Below are 24,574 nucleotides of genomic sequence, written 5' to 3' on the forward strand. Positions count from 1 at the left end.
CTCTATTAATAGATCCTCCCCTAAGGGATGTCCGAACCACTTGCTCCTCTGCACCTGTTGGCTTTCCCCCAGCTCTTAGTTTAAAAACTCTTCTTTAACCTTTTTAATGTTAAGTGCCAGCAATTTGGTTCCATTTTGGTTTAGGTGGGGCCCATCCTTCCTGTATAGGCTCTTCCTTTCCCAAAAGTTTCCCCAGTTCCTAATAAATCTAAACCCCTCCTCCCTACACCATCGTCTCATCCATTTATTGAGACACTGCAGTTCTGCCTGTCTAACTGGCCCTGTGCATGGAACTAGAAGCATCTCAGAGAATGCTACCATGGAAGTCCTGGATTTCAATCTCTTACCTAGTAGCCTAAAATTGGCCTCCAGGACCTCTCTCCTATCCTTCCCTATGTCATTGGTATCTACATGTAAAACGACCACTGGCTCCTCCCCAGCACTATGCATAAGTCTACCTGGATGCCTCAAGAGATCTGCAACCTTTGCATCAGGCAGGCAAGTCATCATGAGGTTCTCCCAGTCATCACAAACCCAGCTATCTATGTTTCTAATTATCGAATCGCCCATTACTAATACCTGTCTCTTTCTAATAGCTGGAGTTCCCTCCCCTGGAGAGGTTTCCTCAGTGCAAGAGCATACCACAACGTCATCTGGAAGGAGGGTCCCAACTATGGGATGCTTTCCTTCTGCTCCAGTTAGATGTTCTCCTTCTCTGAGACTTTCATCTTCCTCAACAGCACAGAGGCTGTCAGACTGGGGGTGGGGCCGTTCTACTGTGTCCCAGAAAGTCTTTCATATGTACCTTTCTGTCTCCCTTAGCTCCTCCAGTTCAGCCTCTCTGATCTCCAAAAGCCCATACATGGTCTCTGAGGGCCTGGAGCTCCTTGCACCGAACACACACATACGCCACCTGCCCATAGGGCAGGTAATCATACATGATGCATTGGGTGCAATAAACTGGGTATCCCCACTCTGTTGCTGGACTTCTGCCTGCATTATCTTTTTACTCCTGCTGCTGGTTCCTTTGTTGTTATTTTGTTTATATCAAGGGGGTATTTTTGGCTTTTAAGTTTAAAGAATATTGAGTTCTAGCCCCTGCTCACACTCCCCCTGGAGAACTCCCTTGCAAAACTCCCCTGTTAGCCGCTCCTGTTCGCAAAAGGGCACAATTTTATTCAGACCTCCACTACCTGTGAGCATCAGTGTTTTTTTTAATTGTACCTTTCTCAGTAACTACTAATAAACATGTAGCGATTGACTTTGTTTGCCAGCCATACCATATAGTTACCAAATCTTGAATCCCTTACTCAATCAGAAGTCCTACTGACTACATTAAAGACATCAACATTTGTTTCACAGTTATTTCCTGTTCTGCATATAATGGAATCAATAGTGCCACAGACACAACTGTGTAGTTATTGCTAACAAATGCTAGCTTTTTATTTGTGGCCACTATATTGCCAAATAGACATGAGGGGGAAAATTATTTCCCATTTGCAACAAATAATTATTTGATGAATTTATCTCTATTCACAAATTACCCCTGAACAGACTTTGATTTTTATAAATTTGTTTATTATTTGAAATTGTTTGAATGTCTGTTTCAGGCAATGGGTTATTCATGAATGATTGATTTTGATTATATTTAATTTGCTATATAAAGTGTGTGATGGTTGATGGTCACATGGTTTTGTTTCTATTCTCTGGCTGTGTCAAGGTTCCTTCCCCACTCTGAACTCTGCGGTACAGATGTGGGGACCCCCATGAAAGACCCCCTAAGCTTATTTTTACTAGCTTAGTTAAAAATCTTTTCCAAGGCACAAATTCCACCTTGTCCTTGAACAGTATGCTGCCACCAAGTGATTTAGAGAAAGAATCCGGGAAAGGACCACTTGGAGTCCTATTCCACCAAAATATCCCCCCAAGCCCCTGCACCCCCTTTCCTGGGAAGGCTTGAGAATAATATCCTAATCAATTGGTTACAAAGTGATCACAGATCAACCCCCCTGGGTCTTTAGGACACTGAAAAACAATCAGGTTCTTAAAAGAAGTTTATTTTAAAAAAAGATAAGAGAATCACCTCTGTAAAATCAGGATGGAAGATAACTTTACAGGGTAACAAAAAGATTCCAAACACAGAGGATTCCCCCTCTAGGCGAAACTTTAAAGTTACAAAAATAGGGATAAACCTCCCTCTTCGCACAGGGAAAATTCACAAGCTAAAACAAAAGATAATCTAACACATTTCCTTACTATTTCTGTAATATTAGATGCTTAGTTCAGATATGGCTGAGGGAGATGTATTTTCCCTGCCCTGGCTCCTCACTGACCAGGAGAGAACAGAGGCACACAAAAACAAAAACCTTCCCCCACAGATTTGAAAGTATCTTCTCCCCTTATTGGTCCTTTGGGTCAAGTGGCAACCAGTTATCTGAGCTTCTTAACCCTTTACAGGTAAAGGAGGGATTAACCCTTTACAAAGTAAGGAGGGATTTTATGCTATCCTTAGCTATATGTTTATGACAGGCTGGATAATTAAAACTTTTATTAACAGAAGGGAAATCAAAGAGATGTTAAGATGACCGCAAAAACTTTCATGAACAGACTTTGAGACTGATTTTCATTTAAACTAAGGCCACTTTACACTCTTCTGGCACCACTTTTCAAATAAACTTGCTAGCAGAGTGTTTTCTTCTCTCCCCTCAAAATTAAACTGGCGTGAGGCTTAGGATGGACAATTGCTTGTCCTGGACCAGAAACAGCTTTGAGTTCCAATATCTCATGACCCCCCAGGGCTTGAAACAGGAGCTTTTTAGTCTTGGAAAGGGAGTTTTACTGCTCTCTAAATAATCTCTTCTCATAAATAAAATGCAACATAAAATATTGCATTACACAGTCAAAAAACACTCTTAACCTGTTAGTCTCTTCCCTCATAAATGGTCAAGCTATCTACACAATAGGAAATAGCTTATATTATAATTACAGCCGAGAATGCTTTGAAATCGATTACTGCACTCAAAAATATAACACATTCTGCAGATATCTAGACTCCTTTCTATCATCTTTGGCAAATAAATAATGCATTAACCTGATATGCCGGACCTCTCTGACGTCCTCAGCCTACCAGTATATGTGCACACTGGATTATGTGTAGGTGAATATTTGGTCTATGTTTGGTAAGTGAAATCTTTGACACACATTTAAGAAGATGAATATGGAAGGTTCCGCATAGCTGGATTTCCAGGCTGTACAGGGAGTGCAACTCTGATAGCTTTGTCTTTCTAACTCCTAGAAGAATAACAAATTGGCTAGTGATGGAGAATAAAAAATGAGATATATTTAAAATGGAATAATAACTAAGATCCCTAACTTAAAGATAATTAACTTTTGTCTCTTATGTGTGTGTATAAGCTTTTTATTATAAAGTTACCAATACATTTTTCCGATGTAGTTGGAAAAATCTGGAATTAATTTTAAAAGAAAACATTCCTTAAAAATAATTACAATTTATTTATCTATTATTTCTTTGGACTTGTACAAAAATAAAAGGGGCGAATGGCAGGGTGCCCCGACACAAAAGACAAAATCACAACCGCATTAAATAGCAGATTTCCTGCTTGATATCCAATATAAGAGAACCATTATACTGTGGATGACTCTGTTTCACCTAAAATGGAGTATAACCCAGGCTAAGTATATGTGCGCATCAAAGAGAGAAGAGTAATGTTGCCTTGTCAAAACGTATAAATGGTCTGGTCTTTACAGCCTCTGCTCCTGCGAGGAGAGGTCCTGATTGACGGGTAACACAACTAGCTCACACTACTATTGTGAAAGCCATAAAAGTCCAATTGATTCTGGAGTTGAAGTATAAGATTTTGATCGTAAATAAGGCTCATTGGGGCTTAACATTATAAGGAACTGGAATGGTTCTGGGCAATGTCACTGGTAAATAAAAGCCACACTGCACGGGAAGACTCACCTTTTGACTTCCCTAAGGGCCCAGACCTTGCTGAGGCAAAAGTCCCTCTAAAGTGAACAGAATTTATTCCTGAAGGAGGAATGTAGCATCGGGCACAATCTTCCCTCTATGTATTAATTATTATAATAATGGCCAACCAAGAACAGGGCCCGATTATGTAAGGCACTGTACAAATACAGAGTAGTAGACAGTCCCCACCCCTAAGAACTTATATTTAAGGCAATGCAAAGACTGTCATTGGATTCCATGTGAGCAGATTAGCGAGTTGAGCTACAGGGGGCTCCAGGACTGCAAAGGTACCCAGCTGCTGCACAGAGGCATAAAAGGGTGGGAGGATCCTTGCACCCTCCCCCTCTTGTGCACCATAGAGCAGATGAACACAATTTGGCCCTTAAATTGAAGTTCTTCTCTGCAAAGCTCCATGTACATTTAGGGAGGAGCTGTAGAAATAACTAATTGTATGAATATGAATTAAATGTTTATTTCATTAATATCTCATATATCTTCCACCACTGAATTGTTTCTGTCAGTAGATTTTTCTAGTGCTCAGTCTAGTCTATTTTTAAATGTTCTAAACAATGGCGTGTCCATTATTTCCCTGGGAGAATATTCCTTATTGTAATAGTTATGCCAGGAAGTGTTTCCTGATATTTAGCAGAATTTTCTCTATCCTCATTCCACCTTTTTACCCTTCCTTATTCCCAGAGAAGAACTTTAAATACATTTCAAAAACTTTATAAAATGAGAGACAAATGTATTTAACCTGTAACCAACCTAAAGCCTGGTTAATCTACTAATGACAATCATCAAATGATTTTTAAAATTGTTCTAGAATTGGTTGAACTAACAGATGGTGTAATTCCAGGGATATAAAGCACAAAACAAAAATCCTATCCTTAAATCAGTCATCCTATTACAAGTACATTTTTCTTTTGGCTTAACTGGTAATGTCGTAAGTTGTTTTATAAGTAGGCGATTATGAAAGCACATTTTTTTCTATCATAGATGAGGATGTCTGGGGATGAAGATTGTAAGAGATAATCACCATAAGGTTCCAAAAGAGGCTACTTTGTGCTTAGTAAATTTGTGTTTTGGGTTGTTGTTTTTTTAAACAAACCAAGAAAGCAGGAGGAACTGTGCTAGCTAATGGATCAGTGAATTGAGTAGATGTAATTGTCAAAAGCTAACATTATTGCTCTCTATGCATAATGAGAAGGGCACTGTTAGCAGTAAATGTGAGCCAAGACATTTCCTTTACAACTGACCTACTTAGTTGGTGGAACTCTTTTAGGAAGGTGACGTTTTCCCAACATAGTATATAGTAAATTACACTTCCAATCTCATGATTGTTATGACACATTGGCCATGGATTCCTATTCTGATCCAAAACAAGGATATACACATTGTATATAGGGTCTGAGCTCAATCTTTCCTGAGTTTTGGCTTTATTAATAAGGTGACTCAAAATAGAACAATATATACTCCACTCCAAGCCTCCTTGCCAGGTTTGGACCACATAAGGCTAGAAACAAGCTAATAGATTTGTTCATGCTATTGAAAGTGTTTTTGGTTCCACTATAAGACAAAAGACAATTTTTACAAACATCCATGCCTTGAGATCTTAGCCAGAGCTTTGTCACAGTAGCTGTTATCCTTACCATCCAGTGCATGTATGTGACTGAAGCGTGGGGAAACTCATGGCTCCATTTGCTCTGAGTGCATATTTCTACAGCTCCTATCCCCCCAAAATCTTTCTCAGAGGACATAAGTAAAGGTTCACTCTTCCCTCTCTCCACTTAGCCTGAAAGATACATTTAAAATTTATCATCTTTTTAGCATATGAATGATTCTCTGAGAGCTTGCCCATGTGCTTAGGAATTTGGACAAGGCAGATCCACCTCCTGCTTTCTGGAGCCCTGGAGAGTGAGAGAAGCTCATAACAGATAATCAGATCTAATAAAATGATCCTAATGGAGTCCCCTCCTCTGCATGCAGGGCCCGCTCTAGGTTTTTTGCCACCCCAAGCAAAAAAAATTTTGGCTGCCCCCCACCCCAGCCCTGGGCTCCCCTCCAAACCTCCCTGCTGCCCCAGCCCTGAGCTTTCCCCCCTCGCACCCCTGCCTTCCCAGCTCTGGGTTCCCCCTTCCCCCCCTTCCTCCCCACCAGTGCCCCCCCACCTGCATCCCCCTGCTGCCCCAGCCCTGGGCCTCTCCCCTCTCACCTGCATCCTCCTGCCACCCCAGCCCGGGGTCACTGGTAACTCACTCCCAGGGCAGGTCATCAGCAGTACACTCATGACATTAGCAGGGCAGAGGCTACATCCACCTGATTCTTTCCCAGCACCCATAGGGGCCCTGACTCCACCCTCTGCCCCCTCACCTCCAACTGGTCTGGTGCTGGAAGGGTCGGGGTAAGCAGTGGGGTTCCTGGGCCGCACCTCAGCCCAGGGTCCCTCCAGCCAGGGCTCCTGCCTCTAGGACTGGCTGGGAATCAGGAGGGCAGAGTTAGAGGGACCGCCCCAGCAGGGGGCTGAGGAACCGGGGCAGGGCAGCTCCAGAGGGAGTGGTTGGTAGGGAATGGAGCCCCGGTCAGTGGGACATGAGCCCTGCACAGCAGTGCCCTGGGCACCGGTCCCCTCTATGGCCCCGCTACTGCTCCTGGCTGCCAGGCCTCTTCACCCAGTCCCGGCTGCAGCTGGGGGACAGCCGCCCTGCAGCACTTGCAGGCAGCCCCGTGCACCCCACGAGGTGGCCTCTAGCCTGAGTGTCCCACACGCCATGTGTCAGAGCCCACTGGATGGCTTGGCCTTGGCTGGTGGCTTGAACCACAGTGGCCCCAGGGTTCCCCACACACACGATGCACTGCTGCTGCTGGATCCCAGTCCCAGGGCCTGCTTTGCCCACCTTCTGCATCTCTTCCACCTGAACTTCAGTGTCAGCTTGCCACCCCTGCAAATGTGCTGCCCCAAGCACCTGCTTGCTTTGCTGGTGCATAGGGCCGGCCCTGCCTGCAAGCGCAGTATTGTACCCTCCAGTATATTTTCAAATGTGTTTTCCAATCTAATTTTTAAATGTTCCAAGTGATAGGCCGGGAAATGATTCCACAATCCAATAGACTTCACTGTTTGGAAGTATTCCTAATTTTATTTTATTTCTTCTTTTAGTTTCATCACGTTAGTCTTGATTGCATGCCCCAAGTAACTCCTCTTCAGATACTTGGAGATGATTAACCATTTTTAACATTTGTTGATGGCTATCATTATCAGCTAGGTTCTAAGATGATGGGTGACAGACAGATAGATAGGCTGACTGTTTTCCAGGTTTCATTTGTCACTGTATATCTGTGAGCCAAATGAGTGTCCCTCCCACAATTCTCTTTCGTTTTTCTCCAAACTGGATCTCTTTCCATACCGTTGTCCACAGCGTCACTGGTTTTGTATCTTCTGCATATTTCATTAATGTAGTATTTATCCCCAACCCATTCCTAGATCTTGGATTACTTTTGGACTTAACACCAACCCCAACAGCATTCCCCCATACCTGACTACATTGCAATACTTTGCCCTTGAGCCTGTTTTTAATTCATGTAAGTGTTCATATAACAACCAGTTTGAATTAATTTTGTAAGGTTGAAAAATGTGTATTTTTCTGCTAGTTCCCTTATTTTGACTATTCCTGCCTCACAGTGGATCCTCCCTTTCATATTGTGTGAGATCAGAGCTTTCAGATGCTGGTGGGAATTACTAAGGGCAATCCCATGGGGAGAACAGCTCCCAAAACCAAAGTGTTCCTAATTTGAAACATACAAAACTGTACAGTAATAACAAATACAGTATGATCCATTTGAAAAGAGCCTCTTAAAATAATTGCTAATAAGAATTAAGTTCAGACTTTGCAGTGAAACTCCCCAGGTAGGTCAGATTTACAAGCATGAATTATCAATGGAATTATCAGGTAACCACAAATTTCCCTTCTGTTCCAGTCATGCATAACAATCCTCACAGTGGGATGCACCAGGTTGTAATTACTCAGCCTAGGAGGAAAAATCATTTTGAAATCTATGGAGAATTTTAAATGCCAGATTTCTTAAGAGTTAAGGTTTAGTTAAGGTGACACTGCAGTCCAAAACACTCTCACATTAAATAAGGTATCAAGTGGTGATTGATGGTTGAGCTTGTAGTGCCTTGAGAAGGTCCAGTTTGTCATAGGAAGCATATGATCTTTTGTTCAGCTTCTGCCAAACCTGTATGGGAATAAGCCTTAAGATTCTTAAGTGGAATGGTTTCTCGTGCCTTAATACATGCTCTGTGCCGTCTAGTGATCATGGCTTAGAAGCCTTTGTTTCCTCTGGTTGCAGAAGGAGGATAAAGTCTGTATAGGGTTGTGGAATGACTTATGAGTTTGATTTTTCTTAACAATTACTTTAACACATCATCTCACATCAAAGATATGGCACTCAGTCTCATTTGAGTGTTTGAGGTTTGAATCAGACACAGTATGATCTCTACCTGCTGTGGTAAATTGGTTCTGGGCCAGAGCTTGACTGGCACATGCAAAGTTACTGTTGATCACCTCTCTAAATAACAAATAATTTGCAGAATGGGGATATATCAACTCAGTGTAAGGAGGCATATGCAGTATTTTTTAAAGGTATGATGATGCCTTTGTTGACGGTGTATGGATATTCTTCCCTGTAACGCTTTTTAAAAATGCCTCTATTTAAGGCACCCAGTTCATTCTGTTAGGTTGGATTCACTTTCATATGTTTTGTGACTACAAGAATCCATGTTGGTTCCAAAATGGAGTTTTTTGTCCACGTGAGCTATAGATTACTTTTCACGCGCTTTTATTTCTCCTGGAGTTGTAAACAACTTCCAGTCAAAATGTTTTTTTCTAAGGGGTTTCCCAGAAGGTTTTTTCTAAGGGGTTTCCTGGGCAAGTGTATAAAAGGCTGCCCCATACAAGGCTTCAGGGCTGTCCATCTGAGTTGCAGCCAGGGACTGTCATAGGTCACAGATTTTACTTGCAGGCATCTATCTATCCTAGTGATAGAAGGGTTAGGGATTTTCCTCCAACAGCTTCCTCACCTGTAAAAAGAAGAGAGAAGGAGAAGAAACAACATCTCCTGAGTGTCCCATCTGTTCTGCTTTCCCATGATCCCAAAGGAACATCACGGGACTCCTTGGAACTCCTCTCCAAAGGCTTGCCATTAGCCAGAGGATTGAGGTCCCAAGCACCTGCCGTCGCTTTGATCTGTGAAGAAGGTTTTTTTATATTTGTTTTATAGGGTTGATTTTGAGGGGATAATCACTGTATTGTGCCATTTTGCTGTTTATTCCCCTTTTATTTGCCCCACTCTTTGTTATAAACCATGGTTCCTCACACAGGCGCCGCTTCCAGCAGCTCCCATTGGCCCGGAGCAGCGATCCGTGGCCAGTGGGAGCCGCGATCGGCCAAACCTGCACATGGGACAGATAAACACACCACACAAGTGGTGACCCCTGTTTGAGAAACCGTGTTATAAATCCTTCAATATACTTTATTTGATTTTACCTTTATTAAATGAATCCTCATTATTTAGGGTGGGAGGGGTCCTCTTTGCAGGAGAAGGGATCCTACCAGATGACAGATGCTGGACAGGGAGGCCAAACCTTGGGAGACAGAAAGCATAAGGGTCTCTTGACTTTATACACACATACACACACTCCTCCTTTTGCCTTTCTGTCCTTTTCCCCTTCTAACAATTCCAAAGGCGAAAAATAAAGAGCCAAACCTATTCTTCAGAAGCATTTTTAATTATGAGCCATGTTTTCTGCTTCAACAAAATAAATGCTTCCCCCCCCACCTGGAATATGTATTTAACTCCTCTGCTTTAAAGTAAAACACATCTAGCACCTCACTCTCCAAATACCTCACCCCCAAAATAAATCCATTTGGTTACATGAATTCCATCTTTCCCCTCTGTTCTCCATCTTGTCCGTGGCCACTCATCCTCAAAGTTCCATTTCTGATGGAAAGAGATCTGGGGTTGGGGAGTTGAGAAGAGCTGAGGGTGGGCCCTGGCCACACAGAAAAGTAATTTTAGGCTGCAAACTGCTGGGCAGTCTGCTCAGAAAAATTCACTCACTGACTTTCTGGTTGCAGCCCTTTTCTTGAGGAGGTAAAAATTCACATTGCCTATATCTTCTTCTCTTCCTTCTCCTAGTGCCTGCCAGCTGGGGCTTTGAGCTGGTAGAAGAGCCAGAACGAATCAGTGTTGCAGTCTGAGAGCTCTGTTCTTTAGTCTGGAGCAGCCGCTAGCAGATTCCAGTAGTAGATACTCTTTGTGCTGAGGGCAACTGCAAGGTTCATGTTGAAGAGTTCCACAGGGCCATTGCATGCCACCACCTCTCCCTGGCTGCTGTCTTCTGCTGTTGAATTGAAACCTTCATTTAAAAAGATTGAGACTTATAATTGCAAAGAAAAGCTTACACTTAGTTCACATGTTGATCTGATGCAGCATATCTGCCTGAGTTTTCAGAGGGCTGAAACATTAGCACAGAGAGATGTGGACTTTGACTGTTCATCTCAGGGAGGTGTTAACTCAGATGCCCAACTATGACAGTTTAAATCGTCACATTGTTAACTATTTCACTGCTGATCAAAGCATGTAAGAAAGGAGAGGATGAATCATATTAAAACTATCTGCACAATCTGATCTGATTGGTGTGTGTCTGGGGTGCCACAAGGATCACCGCATTTTCCTCCAACCACAAAGCAGCCAATCCCAAGGAGCAAGAGTCCAGCAAGGCATCTGAGCCCCACATTAGGTGTAGCCAATTCAATTAGTTCAATGGGGCAACAGAGGTTCAGTGAAGGGGAGCTAAGTCTGAGGACTCAGAGTAGGGGTATTTGAATCCCACTGCCAGTGCAGGAGGGCAGGCTCAAAGAGTTCGGTTCTGGTCAGCGGTGCATACATAATCTTATTTTGATCATCAGTACATCTATTGTGCATGGTATCTCAGTAGGACATCTCAAGTGGGCAAAGCTTATTTTGTGGGCCTAGCTTGGGTTGTAGCTTAAGCTTGGGAAAATATCACTTTTTTTCCTTTCAATTCAACCCCCCAAGGACCAGTAGTAGCCAAAGGCAGCCACTCACAGTCGTTGTATCAGTGCACATGCACTCTAGTCCACGGAACACAGTTCCATAGATATTGCCTAGTCAGCCAGAGGATTCATCTGGGCCTGTTCTGAGCATGTGAGCTTGTGAGTTTACATGTGAGCTTTGCCTACCCACTTTCAAAGACCACCAGCCCCCACTGTACTATCTTTTCCTGAATCAACCCTTTGATGATCACAACTATGTGAAACACTGTATAGTGTCATCTTGATCAGTGATTTACTGACCTAACATCCTGCACAGCTAGTGGCAGACAGACTAAAACATCTCCCTGCATCTGTGTGGCCTCCAGTGACAAATGGCTCTTAGGCAACTGTGGGACAATGATTTTGCATTCTGATCAAATTGAAGATTTGGTGATGAACTTCAGCTTTTATTGTCAAGCCAAGTGAAACAAGGAGCAACATATAAGATTATAGAGTTGATAAAACTATAGAGGTATGGGTGAGCAACAGTAGATGATATTATTGACAAAAGAAAAGGGAACACCTCAGTAGATAGGTTTGATCTAGTAAGTACATGTAAGTAAGCAGAAGATAGCATATAACATATCTCCATTTCTGTTGGACCTTCACTTTCATTTTCTTTGGAAACAGGGATGAGTTTCTCTGAAGCACAGATAGGCAATCTGTTCTATAGCAGATACTGCAGTGACTCATTCAGGCTACTGCTATCTGTCAGTGTAGCCCACTTCTTTCCCTTATCAGTCTACTTACATTTCTGTCAAAGAAGGTATTGCAAAGTTCACCTGTGTCATTTTCTAGCTGCTGAAATGTTTCCACAGTTTCTTAATGTTGGCAAGAATAGCCCCTAGTTTGAGCACTGGGCATGCTGAGATCTCTCTCTCTCTCTGCTTCGTTGCTTAGTAAGAGGAGACGCCTGGATTAGAATTTATTAAATCTGCTGTTGTCTCATGGGCATCATTTATGGATTCTGTGTCAGCCCACAAGATCTTCTGTTATAATGAACAATGTAATTAGTCTATAATTAGCAGTTAATCACAAATCTATAAAAGATGTTTCAGAATATTGACAACAGTTTAAAAAAAGTCACATTATTATGTATCTAATTAATTACAGATTTCAAGTTTTGTCACAGGAAAAATGCTTTCTTAGAGCACCTTTTAATTTCTACAGCAGATATATTAATCTTTCCTGTTCTCATCTCCAGAACCTATATGCAAATGATGATCTACTGTAGTAGCTCAATAGGACAAAATCTTCCAGTAATGTGTTTAATCTAGTACAATTCTGTTCTGTTAAAATGCAAATTCTTACTCAGCAGATCAGTTCCCTGTGTGTATTCTGAGTCCTGTCTGCTGATTTTGGTGACAAAAATATGTTTTTATGACATTCCATTCCTGCTAGCTCCGCAGAGCCAACACAGCTGAAAGATTGTTGGATTTTAGTCTTGCTTATGCATCACCCACATAATTTACTAAGATCCCATAAGTTACATTTGTGGAACCCCACTGAAGACTCAGGCTTGTCTACACTAGAAAAATGGGTCAAAGTTAGGTCAAGGTGTGTTAAACAACTTCAACCTAACCACAACCTTTTTCTTAGCATTTCAGCATCTTTTACCAAGATTACACCATGGTCTATGCCATCAGTCTAAAGGCATTGCAATGTACCAGCACTAGGAAAACTGTTGTGATTAGGTTGAGGTCCGTTAACACATGCTAAATTAACCTTGGCTGATTTTTCTAGTGCAGATATCTCCCATCACGCAACACAGGTGTAATTTGAGGCATAATGTACCCCACAATTCCTTTATTCCTGTTGATGATGCATAAGAAAGAAATCACCTAGTTTGACTTTGAAATCCTGGACTGGATTTACAGGACTGACAGAGTATCCTCCTGTAGCTCCCAGCCTACCAGGAGAGCGTACTTACTGCTACAGTCATTCAAGAAGTGCAGCATATCTGCATGTGCTCATGGTTAGCTCTGCCTCTTCCTGTCTCTTAGGTGTCTTGCACTTCAGAGGGTGGTAGGAGGTAGCAGTCCCTGTGATCAATAGAGTGCCAATGCTGAGTCTAATGTTTTTACGTGGCCTTTGCTCTCCCCTTACTTGGTGCTGGGCACAGTCAGCCTCCAAACGAGGAAGAACTTCCAAATATACAAAACACATAGCATGCAAAAATGATTTCATTTCCAGGAGATTTCATGAAGAAAATATACCATTTTGCTGGCTTCTGTTTGTGACATTCTACCATGTCTTGTACACATTATGATAATGTCAGGATGTGAGAGTCTGTTCCTCACATTTCATAAGTTAATCACGATCCACCACTTTACTCAGGGACAAATCATCCCTCCCTGAGCAAAGTCCGAGGAAATAGGCCAAGGAACAGAGTGACAGTGGAATACTATTTGGCTTCTGTACTTGTCCCTTCCCCTTTCTGATTCACAAAGGAAATACAGTGGAGTAGAGCCCATTTCTGATACTGACTGCGCAAAGAAACCATGTCTGGGGATTAAAAGTAGGCAATGTTTTTTTATCCCCCCAACCCCACCCTCACTCCCATAAAAAGACACCTCATGCACAATACAGAGAATTTCAAAGGTGTCAGCTAGATGAATGGGAATTCCTGTGGCATTGCACATAGTATTACATCCACTATTACAAGTGAATTTGTCATGGTTAATGCCATTATGCTGATTGAACACTGATACTGAAGCGCTAAACAGTGGTAAGACCTACAGTACATCTGTTTATGGTGTCCTCAGAAAGCAGGTCTTAAATAGGAAATAAAAACCAGCCATTCCCTATATTCCAATAATGGGGCAGTGAACATCATGTTTAAGATCTCAAAGCGATTTTGGCATGTTTTCACCTATTCAGTTATGTCTCTGCATCTCTAACAATGTCAAATCCTGTAGCATCCCTGCAGAAGGAACTTGTTAAAGAACCAAAGCAGCAACTGGAGGAAAAATGTTCCATACCTTGATATCTGGGCTCCCATTAGATGCCCATTGACCCTTAATCTGTCCCATGTATTCAGGTGGGTGAAAGAAGTCATCTCTGTTCCATGGGACCTACCATGCAGAGCTGTAGGGCCTCTTGCACACCACCTGGTCTGTGGTGGGTCCATGTGCAGTAGTGCAGAAGGGGTTTCGAGGACAGAGATGGGGGCATGGCCATGGATCTGCAACTAGATGGATGCACCAGTCAACCCACATCCACACATATATCAGCTCTGGGTGCCTCTGATGGCATTGGGAAAGCTGGGCTAGGATTCTGACTCTCAGGCCTTTCAGAGATCCCATTTATATAGGCTTTATGCAACGAGTGACGATTTGTCTGAGTGAAGGGATAAAGCATTTGAGGTAGGTGGGGAATTACTTCTCCTCTCCCTTCCTGATACAGTCATGAAATGTTCATTACATTATTGTTTAAATTGACAACTGGAGCTTTACAACACTATAGTTATTCTTCATGAAAGGACTTTTTATGTACATTTAGTTTTGAGACCTTTTGGTTCTATCCTGTTTTCTTTGGTACAGCAGGTCATCTATTACCCCTCCTCTGGGCAAGCTGTCTAACAGTGTCCTTCCAGTCAGTAGTCTGCTGTATTAAATTTAATTGCACTATTTTTTCACAAGTGGTATGCATGTAAAAAGCAATTTCTTTGAATGTCTTCTGCAAATGTTTTGCATTTCCTCAGTTTTGTCCCTGTCTAATGCACTGTGTCAGGTTCCTTGAAAGAGGGTGTATGATCAATTTTCAAACAGCAATGTTTTACCATTGACAGATGAATACTTCAGCAAATAAATGCTCATTTTGGCACATCAGTGCAGGGTCCTTAACTTTTTTTTTTCCTGCCTCCTCTGCTTCCCATTCATAACCCTACAGACTCAATGTACTGTGATGTGCCATGTCAGAAGAAAATCCTATCAAATAGTTGCCATGTGGTAGGAATAATGCAATGATAAAGTGTCTCTGCAACGTTTCCTTTGGATGTGAGACAGTACTATTTGCAGGTACTGGAACAAGCAGGTCTAAGCTTGCCCAAAACTAGAGATCTGCCCCCTCCAATGAGGGGAGGAGCCATGGACCCAGGCTGCAAGTGAGTACTGAGGACAACAAATGAAAAAAGAGGGACAGGAGTGAAGGTTAAAAGTTAAAAACTAAGGATCCAGAGGGGTAGACAGCATAGAAAACTCCTGACAGCACCTTGGATGTGTGATATAGAAGGAAAAAACAAACAGATAACTCCAATTAACTACTCCTCCCAGAGGCTGCTTGGAGTAGGAGGGGTTTGAGGTCTATATAAGCAAACCCAGCTCATCCTGTAGGAGAAGAGGAGCAGTTTCAACATCCAAGAAGACTGAAGGCTGAAGGAATGGGAAAGCCAGCTCTAAAAAGAGTCAGGAGGAGGAGAGGAGACAATCAACTGGGAAACAGATATTGAGTTTGGGGAGAGCTGGGAACAGGCTGCAGACTTGTTGGAGGAGAAGGTGACCAGGCCTTGATGTCTAACTCCGTTTGCTTTATCGCATTTTTATTTACCTAGTTTTAGCTTCCTCTCATCAGAAGCTTATCATTGCCTCCTTATCACCATTATGATAATCTCTTCCATATGTTTAGGTTTATTACTCCTTGCTACAGAAATTATTATTCCTCTGTTGTCTTATACTTTCATGCTGTCATGTCATGCTCTTGATCTAAGTAGATTTTGCTTGGCTCAGTGTCAGCTGTTTCTTTCAGCACATGAATTAGGTCACATCAAAGTCTCCTGACTTTCTTAGGACACAAGATCAAGTCATCAACACCACACAACACCATTGTCATGTGGGTGGTGCTCATTTTTGCCTCCTTCCTGTGCCCCAGTTAAGTTAAAATAAATCAGGATGCCTAAAACCAAGTTTACACTGTGGCTAACTGGTTTTAAAATGTACTTAGCTAAACCAATTTTAAGATGGGTTAGAAAGGTTTCCCAGGGTAGACAGACCTATAGGCACATATGGAAAGCTAGATCATCCAGTAGCCAGCAGCAGAGGCACAGCTGGATTCATGACATAGATGGACCACAATCAGCCAGAGGCAAAAGATGGCTCTGGGATGAAAGTTTTATGAGGCAACTAGTGGTTAGAAGGGAGGTAGGGGTGCATGAAGAGAAGAGGAAAAGAGAGCAGTTTGCTATGTACTTGCATTTCCCTGGAAATCATTCTGGGTATGCCTTGCTTTGATTGATAATGTATTCCTCCAGCAGTACAACCCAACCTCCTGTTTCCTTTCATTGCTGCAGCTGCACATTGTGCTGAAGGCTTGGGGGCCTTTGCTTCCATTACCACAAAAACTGTTTCCTGATCAGTATTCTGAAGAGCTTTTCCATTTGTCAAATATTTCCTCTTTTTATTCTTCGCCCTAAGAAATATTGTGCTATTTGTCAGCATTAAACTGCATTTGCCATCTAAGTTCTTCCGTGCCTGACTGCACTGATACTTTGTTTATGGTGGTTCTGATTAACAAAATCTGGAGTCTAGTGTTCTTTTCTGGTCCCTTGCTAATAACTTTTTCTCATTCGGAAGGGAGGGTGTACACTTATGATGTATTAGTTTAGTAAGGTGTGGAAAGCAAGTATTGATCATCACATGTTTTATCTGCCTATGCTACACCGGGCTGTGCTCTCATTAGTTAACAGAAGCTACACATGGTCACACCTGCTATATACTTGGATAGGAAAGGGGACTCTATAAAAAAAAATCATTCAGTGCAGGAAATGATGAAAATTCAGAATGTACACTTGTCCATTTGAGTCTTTATTGTAGTGCTTCAGCGGTGTCTTAGGATTTGTGTTGATGGAAGTGTTTAATTTAGGAATACAATCAAGCACCTGACCCCTCATGATCGTTAAAAGTCCCATAGCACTTGCTGCAAGAGTTATGTCATTGAGTCTGGTGTCCTGGCCAAATTCAGAACCAAGAAATTGCGTTTTCCTAACTTAAAATCTACCTGCAGTTTCAGTTACAAAGCTATTCTGACTTGCCCATGGAAACTAAAATAAAGTGCTTCTTGAACTAAATGGGTCAGGAGGAGGAGAGACGACAATCAGCTGGGAAACAGGTATTGAGTTTGGGGAGAGTTGGGAACAGGCTGCAGCCTACCTGCCTAGGACACTTTGTCTCACATCAGCGAAGAGTGTATTTTAATGGTGACCTCTGTAGTATGTAAGGCTCTCTGTAAAGCATGCCAGAGGAAAGGCACTATATTTCAATATAAAGTGATAGTGATGTTATTGAACTTACTTTCTAGACTAGATTTTGCAACTTTTTCAATCCTTCTCTGAACCAAGACAAACTTCCACTAGTTTTGAGATTCTCTGTTAGTGGATTTGTGTGCCCTATAAAGCCATTCCTTAAAAGTCTACTAGGGCCCTTAAGGTGACTCATCTTGGAACTGATCCAAAGCCCACTGAAATCAGTAGGAATATTTCCATTAGGAGGGTTGCACTGATGTGAAATGAATCACTGTATTCCAGACCATCATTCTAATATTTTGAATCTTTCCATACAGCAACTGTAGGTAGGCTATATCATTATAGGCACCAACAATTATTCTTTTAATGGTTCCTCTGTAAAGTATCCATTTAAAGTGGAGGCATTGTATTTCTCTCCTTATTTTAATATTCTATATGGAAAATGCATTCTTTTCTAGGTTTTTAGGTTCTGGAAAGGCCTCCCAATAGGAGTTCTATGGGCAAACAACCTAATTAGTTTCAAGATAGAGCTTGATAAATTTGAGTGGGACTTAGGGTGACCAGACAGCAAATGTGAAAAATTGGGATGGGGTGCGAGGTAATAGGAGCCTATGTAAGAAAAATACCCCAAAATTGGGACTATCCTTACAAAATCGGGACATCTGGTCACCCTAGTGGGAATTTATGGCTGGGTTGCCTATTGTGTTGCAGGAGGGCTGGTCTTGGCAGCTCTAGGGGTTCCTTCTAGTTCATGTCTTATGTTCCTAAACACACACACTTCTGGGTATCATCTGGTTACCTGCAGGGCTCAGAATGGGGAGAGGGGGAGGAATCCCTATGTATTCTGGGGTTTTGTTTTTTTTTGGTTTCCTTTCTCTAAAGCACCAGAGATGACCTGATTGAAGATGTAACAGTATAGGATGGGCTGGTGCTCGGAGGTGGTGCTGAGAATTTTTCTCAGGTGCCTGGTCTTGCTCATATACTCAAGGTCTAACTTGATTTGCTATTTTTGACATCAGGGATTAATTGTCCCTCACGTGAGGCTGGCAGCAACCTTGGATTGCAGTGTGGGGTGCAGATCTCTTGCCAGGATCTGGTGTCTTAATTAATCATTTCCCTGCCATTACAGTGGCCTTGGGCATTGGTGCACCTTGGTCCCTTCTGTTCCCTGCCTGTGGCACACACCAGTTTAGTCTCCTGAGAGCTGTAATACCTTGATCTAATTTGATTGTTGGCCTTGGTATGATTATGGCTGCGTAGTCTTAGTGGCCTGTGCTATACATGAGATCAGACTAGAAGATCTGGTGGTCTTTTCGAACCTTAAACTCTGAGTCTTACAGTCCTTCAACCTCCTAAGCTATCAGTTCAGTTATTATGTATAATCGAGATTACACAGATGAGAAGTCAGTTATATTTACTATTTAATCTTGACGTTATACAAATGCATGTAATATTGAACTTTACCAGGAAACTGGGATGCTTATATGGATATTTGGGTTCGGGGGGAAAAATAATACCAAATATTTACAATTTATGAATTCTCTACTGCAAATTATTTTCGGTATTTTCCTCTCTAATATGATTATATACACTCTGTACCTTTTGAAATATGTGGCCTCCTGAATTCTTGGAGAATAAGGATAGGCACCCTTAATATGACCAAATTCAGATCAGTCCCAGAGCAGTGCACTGGTAGCAGATGAAACAAAATGCAAGTATGAAGCACAATACAATATAAGAAGCAGATATTTCTATACAATAGCTCTCTTTAAATGAGGTCCCAGAGCACTTGAAAAACGAATAGTAAACAACTACTGTGCAAGCAACAGTGTCGCACTTAAGGCCAAACAGTAGGGAACCCCTGTCTGAAACAGCTACTTTAAAATGTCCCTAAGGTTTCCAATACAGTTTCATCTGATCTCTAATTAGACCATTTCTCCCAAGCAACTGTGGTGTGGAGGGTGTTTTCTTGATCCATTGCATGGTTACTTAAGACATGTTTTGCTGCTAGTAGTACTGAGTGAGGAAGAAAAATACTCTTTCCACAGAGGTCCTTCTTATGAATGAACAACAGGATCTGCAGTTCAAAGATTTACTAGGACCGAATGGAGGGATTTCAGGATAGAAGTGATATTTCAGGAAACCCTGCTCCCTGTTTAAACTCACGCAGCTGCATTCTGAATAAATCACAGTGGTGCAAAGGAGCTCTTAGGGCATCTTGCAAAAAAGACTTACATACAACAATTGATCTGTGAAACCACAGAATTGTCAGGATTTCCATGTCTCATCTCTTGTCTATGTAATCACATAAAGATTTTAACATGCCAATGCCAACATTGTGTCAAAAATAACATCAGATGGCTTGACTGCTCTGATACTTTATATGGATCAAAGATGGAGTAAAAATGACATCAAATGAAAATGCGGAGGGGGAGAGGATGGAGATTGTTGTGTATGTACTATGTAACACTGAAAAAAGACATTTTTAAAAAAAAAAATGAGGTTCAATTTCATAAATTGCAGCCCATCAAATGGAAATGTCATGGAGGCAACCTTGAGCACAGGGATGTGGGGATGCCCGTAAGATCCCGTGACTAGCTCCCAGCTGAGACTCAGTTAACTCTGTTACAGGATCCCATCTCTGGAGCACAGGCTTACAGGTTTATTTAAAGAAAAAGAAGCAGCAGAAAACCCAGAGATTCTGCATGACATGAATGTTGCTCAGGAGAGGTGCTGATACACCATATCGCCAGGAATGGTCTAATTCAAGCCCACGTTAAGTTATTGATGTTGTGAATTGCTCTGATTCAGTGGTTTAAAGCAGGGATCACATGCTGCATCTTTTAAGAGGACGATGGAGCTCCTGCTCCAGTACTCATTTCCCTAGTGCCCCTGGAGGGATTTGGCTAGTCATCCAGAACTATTTCTGAAGCTTCTGCCTTAACGAGGCCTCTCCTCACACCAATATGGCAAATGATTTTAATTAAAGAATGTGATGGTTCATTAAATAACATTATCAAATCTTGATGTTTGTATTTAATTTTCACATTAATCTGTACTCTAAACAAAACGTGAAGACTAAAACTGCTTAAATCAGATCCACAGACATGCTCTTGGGTCCTGGAAAGTGCTTGAATTAGATGGATGCACCTATGGGTATGCTGCACCTCATGTCTGTCAGTTAAAAAAAGAAAACAAAAATCGTGATGAAAAGAAAGGTGGCTGGGAGAGGAAGTGTAATGGCACCCTCAGCTTTTACTATATTGAGTGCTGCAGCTGGATGGTAGAGTTCAGAGCACTGCATGGTAATTTATCTTGACACTAATGCAACTACTCTAAATATGCACTAATGTCTTCACAAGGAATAATGCATAGTGCTTAAAAACAAACTCAGAATGATGATGAGGAGAACACAAATACTCTACTGCTACTTCACTTTATGCATTTCCAAATGTGGACAAGTTTGAGAGAGCTCCCCGTTGTCAACAAAATGTATTCGCTATCTATATGTGCCATTCAGGGATGTTTATGGGAAACTGATCTTTATAACAGCATAGCAAAAAAACCAGGCTGAACAAAAAGGCTACTTTGCAAAGTAAGAGTCAGGCTGATACAATCTGATCTAAAACAGAACTTCAGCCATGTAACAATATGGGTCCGGATCCTGGTAGGTGTTACTCCTTTTTAGACCAGTCCTTCCTCAGCAAAATTCCCATTTGACTTGAATAAGTTTTACCTGACTAGACAAATACTGAGTAAAGCCATCAGGATTTCACACATGAACTTGCACGTGTGCCAGTGTGTAGCCATATTAGAAAATGTGTATTTTAAACCAGTCAGTGAACTAAGGCACAATTTGGAGTAACTTGATCACACTCCCCTTCCTTTATGCAAAGTGTTCACATGTGGCTTTGTAACTCCTAAGCAGAGGAGAAAAGGCCCCATCCACTTGTCTCATTGAAGTCCATGACTTCAACTGGAGCAAAACCAGGACCAATCAACCAGATCTTTGTGACCCCATGTGTGCACTAATTATGCACACAAATAAAGTGACAAAGAGTCCAGTGACACATTATAGACTAACAGATATATTGGAGCATAAGCTTCCATAGGTGAATACCCACTGCATCAGATGCAAATAAAGCGAGTGCATGTGAAATTACAGTGACTGTAAAATTTAGGCATGTGCATTTTTACATGCACAGTAGTGAAAAATCTGTGCTAGTATATCTTGTTTAACTGGACTGTTTTCAAATGCGACTGTTTTCACAGAGATCATGTGCTCATATCAACACAACTGAAAACTTACCCATGTTTTTTTAGAGCACTTGTGGGTTGAGGTAGAATTTGGAATCTTTATTCGGCTGAAATCCTTTTAAATTTGGCTTTTTTAACATTTGAAATGTAGGTGTCACATCATTCTAATATTTGTATTGAAATAGCATGTAGAAGCCAGGGATTGGGATCCCATGGTTCTAGATTTTGTACAACAAAGAAGTACCTGTCTGTCCCAAAGCACTTTAAGCAGAGTTTATAGTCTAGTGTTTAATAAGAGCAGTTAAAGATTATTCAGTTTTAAATTACACTGGTGGAAAAAGCTAACACAACTGTTAATAAAAAAAATACATCCTTAATTGAATTCACCACCTTTGAAATTTGATACAGACACCTCAGCCATTGTCTACACTGGATGTACAAGCCCAAAGCATGTACAGGTGTTCATTAGGTATTGAGGGCATTCCTACAGATACCTGGTTGTAACAGAAACATATTGATATCTGCAAGGAAAAGATTAATAAAAAAGTGAGTACAGAATAAATAGTTGAGAAACTGGTGTGCCCTAGTTCCTACTAAAGTCTACATTCATAGAAAATTGTAATGAAAATTAGTTTGAATAATATTACATTGTATTGGAATTTGTTTCTTGAACCCAAAGAGAGCGTTTTATTTAAAAGCAGTTTGGTTTTGGTCCATAAATGTTTGAAAATAAAAGGTTTCCATTATGGCTGCTTTTACAACCAGAGTCATCAGAAGAGCAGTGTGGAGCTGTACAGCACCAGTATCAGTGGACAGCAGCATTCTAACTGAGAAGTACTGAGGCAGGAAGAAAGCCTCATTGGGGGGAGACTAGAGGAAACAGTTTTTACTGCACACACCTTTTAAGAGATGTAGGATGTACTCCCAGCATTGTTACTAGTTGATAGCCAGTGTGCGGGGGAAGCAATTTCCCTGACCAAGTCCTTGCTCAGCCAAATCCCCTATAGAATGTACAGCTCTTATGGCCATGACAGAGAGACAGACCCCCCTACTCCTGTCTCCAGGCTCAGGAAGTGCAGTACCAGCATTCTATCTGGCCCTGGAAGGGGTCAAGAGCAGGCCTCCTTTATGCTGTCTCCCCAACCTCTTTGCTCTTGTTCGAGCCTGAAGCATTGATAGCTGGATGATATTTTTTATACTGAGAGGAACAAAATCCCTCACTTGATCTACAAGCCCTCAGGGTTTGCATTTGAAAACTATCCTTACAGTAAAAAGCATACCTTTTACACAGTACATTATCAGTGTTTGTTTACCACTTGTGTATGTTAAATTATCTACAGGAGGGCTTTCATATTGTTCCCTAAATATAACATGAATGTAGTGATTATTATATGTCAAATATTTATAAAATATCAAAATATACAGGCCCCAGAGTTCAAATACACTAGTTTTTGTTCAAAACAAGATGTATGGGCATGCAAAATTTAATGCAAATCAAATGTCATCTACTGTTTCACTTCTTCAGCAAAAAAAAAAAATGTAAGGAGAAGATGATGAAATAGAAGTATTTTAGCTATAAATCTCTCCCTAAATAGGTCATCTGTGTCTCACTGAAGGTAATGTTGAACTGCATAGCTGTGTATGAAAACACCACAAAAAGTTATTTTTGCTGTAATCAATGCAATAGTAGTGATAGATGAACCTGTGACAAGTTTGTCCACCTAGGTTGTTCTGTCTGGTATTTATCTGAATAAACAACATTGTAATCTATAATTTCCAAATGCCTGGAAGGAACTGTCTGTTAATATGTTCAGCAAAGATTAACTCATGTTGTTTAGATTTTCTAACAGAGGATCAGCTAATGAACATGTATAGAAGAGTGGATGGAATAAATGTTTCCCGACAAGTTAATCTACTCAAATGGCTAGTTATGTTGGTCACTGGAAAATATATTATTAGCTTAAAAAGTTCAATCAATTTAGAAGGTTAAGAGGTGACTTAATCATTATCTCTAAGTATTTCACAAGAAGACATTTGATACTGGAGAACTCCTTAATGTAACAAAGATATTAGAAGATGCGATGTCTTGGAAGTTGAAGCTGGAAAAATTGAAACGGAAAAAAAAATTGCAATTTTTTAATAGTGAGGGCAATTAACCATAAGAACACTTTACCTCAGGTTTGGGGAGAGGTCAATTCTTCATCACTTGGAGTGGACTGGACGATTTTGAGGAAAAAAAAAGATCTAGTTCAAACTGATGCAGGAACAGCTCAGTGAAATTCTATGACCCATATTATACAGGAGGTGAGAATAGCTTACTAGCCTCCTTTGGCCTTAAAATCTATGTGTGAGTATATGGTGATGCCAGAAACACAATACTTGTTGACACAATGAATTTACATAATACCAAGGAAGTAACAAGTCTGTCTAATAGGTTTGGGAATGTTATATAATAGTTGAAGAATACTGAAATGTCATAATTTTATGAACATTGGATGTGTCTCTTGTCAGTGAGATAAAGTTACTCTAACTATGGTGGGTTATTATTAGACTTCCCTGTATGACCCTAATGATCTGACTTACATTGGGGGTTAGTGGAATGTTTATTATACACTTATAATGCTTCAATTCAGGAAGGCAACACAATGGCTTCCCAGATAAGAACATCCAGGCGAACACTTGAAAGACAACGAGGAAATCTGTTCATTTCAAGAATCCCGCCTCCTGTCTCCAACAAGTACCAAGCTTTGTTTTGTCGGAGTTGGGAGTTAACAGATTCAATGGTAACTTGATCCTGGGAAGGGGAGTTATCAAAGGATTGGGCAAGATTTAAAATGATGTTCCCTGAAGCGTGGTGAATGAGGGCAAGGGTTGTCGGTGAGCTCTGAAAGGGAAACATGGTGACACAAAACTGCTTGGTGGGTTAAGGGAAGAGGGCTTAGCATTCGGGGGAGAGGATGGTCCTGCAGGAGC

Source organism: Gopherus evgoodei, chromosome 6 (genome assembly GCF_007399415.2).
Source record: "Gopherus evgoodei ecotype Sinaloan lineage chromosome 6, rGopEvg1_v1.p, whole genome shotgun sequence".
Lineage (NCBI taxonomy): Eukaryota > Metazoa > Chordata > Testudines > Testudinidae > Gopherus > Gopherus evgoodei.